Raw genomic sequence first — 6817 nt, 5'->3', positions numbered from 1 at the left:
CTTCCTCACATCCAAAGCTGACAAGGATGCTGCCTGTCATGTATGGATTAGCCTAGTCTAATAGTTTGTAGCTAAGTGATGGTGGCAACCCTGTTGCATGAAGAACCTTATATCTTAGCAAATGATATGCTGCCCATTCAACTCTACAATGTCGGATTTGCTTCATGTATGGATTAGCCTAGTCTAATAGTGTGTAGCTATAAGTGATGGTGGTACCCTTGTTGCGCATGAAGAACCTTGCATCTTACCAAATGATGTACCTCTTATACTCATGTTGGTTACGTTACATGTTGATACACAATGCTTTGGTCAATCACATTCATAATTAGTTATGTTGCTTTGATTCCTTGTTATCACAATATGGTTGGTATTATGTTCACATCGTAAAGGAATGCTTGATTTGTGCATAGGGAAAACGATAATTAATTGGACCCTACAGTTTAATCACAAAATATAGCACTGAACTTAAAGCTTGGATATATTTCAACTTTGGAGTACTTGTCCACATGGTAAGGTAAAGCTTAATGCATGAAAAGAAATTAATTATCCTTACATTTGAAATTCACCTCAAGGAATTTTGATATTCAATGGAAGAATAAAACTCTTTGCTAAAATTTTAAGAAATGAACTAAAAACAATGACTATTGAACTGCATAAAACCCTCCTCCTCGAAGTTGATTTTTAAAGTTGTGAATGCTAAAAGAATCAAGAGGAGTCCTATGCTTTGGGGGAGGGGTAGACTCTCTCTCGTGTTAACTTAAAAGGGGCAAGGAAAGGCTAGAAAATGAGGTCAGAGTTGACCCTATCTTTCTCAAAGGCCGAGAGAATTTGCAACCCTCAAAACAACATGGAGGGAAACATTGAGAGGGAGGAGGAGATCATTTATTCAATCTTATGAACAAACAACTATTCAAAGCTTTTCAAGGAACGTAGATTTGGTTGCCACTGTTGAAGTGACTATGCAGACTATGGTGGTTGAACCCACCACCTTGGTGATGCAAGCCCAACCCTCTTCCAACTAAGCTAGCCCCCTTGGGCAACAAGTAGCCATTGCTAAACAAGAAATGAGAGAGAGAGAGAGAGAGAGAGAGAGAGAGAGAGAGAGAGAAGTACATTACTAACTGCTTGACAAAAGGATTTATTTTATTGGGAAAGCGATAAGGGGGGAGGCATGTGCTAATGCCACATGGTACATAGATTTAGGAAAGGAAAGGGGAAGGTGATGTGGGGGGAGGCATGGCCTGGCTACTCATCCACAAGTAGTTCCCACCATGCTACAATACCTGACAACCACATAACTTGATGAGATTCCTTGCCTAAAGTCACCATAAAATGGGATAGCTCTTGGTCATATAGATGAATGCTCTAAATCTTTTAGACAACCCAAAAAAAACTTTTAAAAAATTTTGCTGACCATGGTAACATCTAAAAGAAAGTAACATCATTTTCGCATGGTCCTCCGATTTACTCTTCAGAATATTCCAAAAACACAAACAGAAAATCAAATAAAACGTCTAATGCTAAAATTCTTAAGAGGCTTTCCGTGCTTCTCTTCGCACACTTTGCCTTTCTCCTTGCCCTATGAATTACCTAACAACCGACGGGGCAGCGGCAGTCGGACCTAGAACCCAGAGAGTTGCAGCATTGGGCGAAGTTGCTGAGCCTCTCGCTGATCTGGTTGGCGGGGCAGTCGTTGCCGGAAACGGCTCCTCCGACGTTCTGGCAGCAGGCAGCGGTGGCCTGGAAGTTGCCACCGCACTTGCAGGCCTCTGCGGCAGATAGCAGAGCGACGATGGTGAGGATAGCTAAGTAGAACTTCATGATGGCTACTGAGGCTATTAGGTGTCTAAAAGAAGGGTGATGGTGAAGAGCGACGATGCCTGTGTGTGTTCTTATAAAGGAAGATGGGAGACGTGTCGAATGGTGTCTTGTTGAGAGTAGAAGAAAGATAATGGTGTCTTTTTTCTTTTTTCTTTTATAAAGAAAGATAATGGTGTGCTATCCTTGCAAGTTTTTTCTAAATGCGGTCATGTTATCCTTGCAAGTTGCCGTGATCCATTTGCCTTGTCCTAAGTACTCCTGCTGCGTGCAGACTCCACCTGAAGAAAGACTGCTGGTGTCTTGTCCTTTTTCTTAGTAGTAAAAGCCCGCGCCTGCGTGTCGTATGCTTGCAACTTGCCGCGATCCATTTGCCTTGTCCTAAGGATCCTTCACCTGACTATTGTCCGTATCCTTTATCCCTCTTATAAGTATATTCATGTAAACTTTTATGATCATTTTGTGTTTTTAAACCATTTATATTGGACTCGTGTGATATAAATAGTCTCTACAACTTCATGAGTCTATTATTTAGTTCCATTTATAACCTACACACAATGTTTTGGTAGATATGATTTTCATAGTCATCATTTTCTATGGTCAAATATTTAGCCTTTTCCTTATTGTTCTCGTCATGGCTGGGTTGAAAAACTAGTCAAGTTTGATCAAATGATCTGTTGGAATTTCGTCTTTCTTGGGTGAAAGTTTATGAGAAACTTTAATGGATCCACCATTTTTGTCGAAACTTACTCAAAGATTATGCAAGTTGTGCTTTCTCAAGCATGTGAGGGAAATATTGATCTACCTCGTGTTTTACTAAACTATTGGGCTCAATTTTGATTGGAAATTATTCCACATAAGCTAATATTCTCCATTGGAAAGTTAATCCTTGGGTGCCCATTGTTATTCTTTGAGGGTTGCTTCTTCTAATCTTCTTTAAAAAGCTATAATGGTCTCCTCTAAGTCATTCTTGCATTAATATTTAAGATTGCTTAAATAATTATTCCAATTGGTATGTAAACTTCATATTTGGGACATTCCTTTGTGCCTTGAAAGATCTCATCCAAGTCTTACCAAATAATATGAGGTAATTACGGGCATACATTATCATTTCCATCACTAAAAATATTGAAATTGAAGTTATTACCTCCGAGTTTCAAAGTAACCACTCAAAGAATCCAAAAGGGACCAAATTTTTTCACTTGTCATGCTCACCTAGAATCGAATTGCTTTGGAAACATTGAAACAAAGTTGTGTCATGGTGTGCCTAGTCATGATATTGATGGTAGCTCCACTATACATCAAATTCTTCCCATTGATATCCAAAATGAATTTTCATTTTGGGCCATAGCACATGAAGGCCATAAGGACTAAAAATTGAGACTTCATCAATATGTATTTGATTGTGGTGAAAAAAGAGTGCTTGTTTGCTTGACCTCTTGGAAAAAGTTATGGGAATTATATCGATTTCTCCTTGCTTTGGTGAGGGATATTTTCATAATGATCTCAAAGAGATGTTTGGATGGAACCTAGGAGGTTATCTATTGAGGAACAAGGTATCGAGAATTTTACATTTAGAAAATTTTTAGCTCAAGCTTAAAGTTGAGGATCCAAATTGATATGAGCTCAAAAGGAAGACCTTGTGTGCATCTTATGGATGTCTTTTTTAGGGAATGGTACAATACCATTTTCTTCTCTATATTGAACAATTTCCTAGGTTTGATTACTTCATTACTTGAAGATAAAATTTGGATCTCTTAATTGTTACACATCCTTCAAGAACTTCCCTTGTTCTCTCTAACATTTGGCATAATCATATACCTTTAAACATTACTTATCCATTCTCTATGCCTTTATGTCAATGTGAATCCTTCCGAATGACTTCACAATTCATACTTTTATGGCTAATTGACACACTAGTGCATGAGAAAATGGAATGTCTTCAAGAGTATCTATAACAATATTTGTTGGGTTTGCATGCCAACTCGCCAGGCGTAATAACCCACCAGTTGTAGTAACCCATTAACTCTTCTTTAACCTTATTCAATTTATATAATGAAAATGATTTAGGAGCAGGATGATACATAGGCATTATCCTGAGCTCAACCCACAGGCTGTCTTCAGCTCTCCATCTCCATCTCCGCACACACAGTACGAGCTCCCACATGCACGCTCCGTGCCACTGGTATCAAAGCTAGACTATGGCTTTCTCTCTCCTCATTCCTGCTCTGTGTGAACCTTAGAGATGGTTTTTTGTTAAATTTTTCCATTTTTCTCTCTCCCTGTCATTGTTCTTACTACTTTGCAGATTTTTCATTCCTGGCTCATCACATCGCAAGAGAGAGACTCATTCATTATCTCTCTCTCTCTCTCTCTCTCCCTCGTACCCAGCTGAGAAGGGGGCTGTGCCTCTTCCCTCAACTCAGTCCTGAGGAGCAGCGCGCGAGAAAGAGAGGACGCCCTCTCTCCCTCTTCCCTTGTCAACCCTCTCTCTCTCTCTCTCCTCTTCGGCACTACAGTAGCATACAACAGCTGTGTTTTTTGCAAGGAGGAGGTTCGGCCTGTGTTTTTTTTTTTTTCCAAATGGAGGACAGTGGTGGAGTTTCAAATGCAAGAAGGGGTGTGGCAACATCAGCATTTTCTACTGCAAAGGAGGGACACACATCTGCATCACCAGAGGCTTCCACACCATTGATTTGCCCAAAGATCATGCACTTTGCCACATGTACGGTGCTGATCATTCATGAAAGCAAATTGACTTCTCCTTTCTCTCTCCTCCTCTCATTTATACTACCTATATAACTACCCAGGTGGATAATTCACTAGCCATAGCTCATATGCACTTGGTCGGACTTGGCACAATGCTTGTTTGGCCATTCCCGACCTTGCGACTTGATCCACGACATTAGAATTAATTAATTTAATTCAAATTGATTAATTATCATATGCACAATATCAATTATCCGTGTACACAAAAAACCATGCACCTTTCGTTAGAGATTCCTATGGCTTGAACCGGACTAGGTTTCCTGTTCCAAGATAGTTTCCACTTCTCTTGGACAACCTTGTCATCTATTGGCACTTTCCCATGCACCTTAGAGCCATAGCTTGTCCATTTTACATTTGCATGTAGCCCCGGAGAGTTCCCAAAGTGGGTCCCGCTAGCATCAAAACTCATATATTTTCTGACTGCTAGTTCCAAATATCTTTCTGGTAATTTTCTTATTAACCTTGGGCTTTCTCGACTTTGTCACAGTGCCTCCACCAATAATTATAATTATTTAAAATTTAATTAATTTTAAATAATTAATTATTACTTGTGAACACTAATAATGCAAAAATTGATTTCTAGTGCCTTGTATCTTTGGTCGGAGTGATCCAATGGCCATTGTCTTGCCTTGCATGGATTCACCACCCTTAGACCTCGAATCTTGTGGCCCAAATCACTTGTTTTACATTATTCTAGCTCTTTTCTTGATTATTTCTTGTGGTCTCCAAGTCGATCGAAAATAATCAAACAACTCTAAAATCAATTCCTCTATTTTTTATTATTTTCTCTTTTACCTAATTGATAAAAAAAGGTAGAGAAATACTTTTAGGAGTTTAGAAATTAATTTTGATGACATTACCTCGCCCTTAAAAATCATAGTCGTCCTCGACTATGGGCTAAGGAAGATAAAGTCATACCTAGTCCTTTTTCCTTTGGGTATTGGATCCCTCTTACCCGTTGACAATCTTCCTTAGCCCATAGTCGTCCTCGACTCCTTGACTATGGGCTAAGGAAGATAAAGTCATACCTAGTCCTTTTTCCTTTGGGTATTGGATCCCTCTTACCCATTGACAATCTTTCGCAATGGATGACTAGTCCATCGGATGCTTGAGAGCCAAAGATGCTGCAAGCATGTCTCAAACTTAGCCTCTAGTAGATAGGCCATATCTACTAGGTACTTGGGATCCTTAGCTGCCGCAGCCCAACCATATTTTCTAGCATGCATTCATATAAGCCTCTTATCACTTCCTATGTAGATAGGCAAAAGCTACATGATACTTGGGAGATAGAATCTACTGCAAGTTGATTACTAGTGTATACATATATAAACTTTTTTCTTTTTTTTAAAAAAGTACTCATAATCATGAGTTAGCCAAGCAACACCATCCACGGCTCGAATTGGGGTCCTTTGACCCACACACACATCCATTATTCACCTCAACCAAGCACTTGATGGTATACACATATAAACTTATGAATGTTAAAAAGAAATAGAAATTCAATTTAAATTTTGTTCATACCTGCACTTACCTTTAACCTTTGATGTAGTAAGTCCTTTGCAATCCATTTAAGCTATTCTGACTCTTGTACAAAAAGTAAAGAAAGACTGTTATGCTTACCAAAAGTCAAGGGATTTAAGGAAAGATTCTTCTTTATTCTTGACATGATCTATTGTAGTCATCTACAAGAGTTAAATTATCCTTTAACTGAATGTCTTGCATCCAACGTGCATCTTCAAAAGGATAATTCTTAAACTTAATAAGATATGTCATGACAGCCTTACCACTGCGTAATACCTTGTTCTCATGTCGAAGAATACTTTTCGGCTGTAAGATCTCTTCTTGATCTTCAAATTCTGGGGGCTCTTCCATTATGAGTTGCATAGGTGCATCCCCTTCGTAAGGCTTAAGCAGGCTTACATGAAAAGCATTATGTATAAGCCATGTCCTTGGTAGCCTTAACTTATAAGCCGTCTCATTGATAGGCTTAAGAATTTGAAATGGGCCATAATACCTTTTTGCTAGTTTAGCATAGTATTTCTAGTGACCCGTTGGGTGCCCTTGCTTTCCCTTGCATGTAGTTACACTTAGACATGCATTGGAAAACTTTAGCAAGGCCCAATCGTTCTTTTTGAAGATCATTTTGCATCTATGCTTGTCAGCTGTGATCTTTTGTTTTTGTTGTGCGATGGATATAACATCTTTAACCCTGAAAGGATTCTTTAAGATC

General features: G+C 39.0%; 1 long non-coding RNA gene across 1 annotated transcript; it reads right to left on the bottom strand.

The window, feature by feature from the left end:
• Positions 1 to 1125: 1125 nt before the first annotated feature.
• LOC148017694 (uncharacterized) lies at positions 1126 to 2084 on the bottom strand. The gene is made up of 2 exons (XR_015687724.1): positions 1591 to 2084; positions 1126 to 1283 (listed from the first exon to the last, which is right to left on the bottom strand). It is a non-coding gene; the product is annotated as an uncharacterized LOC148017694 (long non-coding RNA).
• Between the last annotated feature and the right edge of the window lie 4733 nt (positions 2085 to 6817).

The sequence above is a fragment of the Lygodium microphyllum genome, chromosome 21 (genome assembly GCF_053477565.2).
Source record: "Lygodium microphyllum isolate KBCC chromosome 21, Lygodium_microphyllum_v1.1.10, whole genome shotgun sequence".
Lineage (NCBI taxonomy): Eukaryota > Viridiplantae > Streptophyta > Polypodiopsida > Schizaeales > Lygodiaceae > Lygodium > Lygodium microphyllum.
This window is presented reverse-complemented; position numbering and strand designations above follow the sequence as displayed.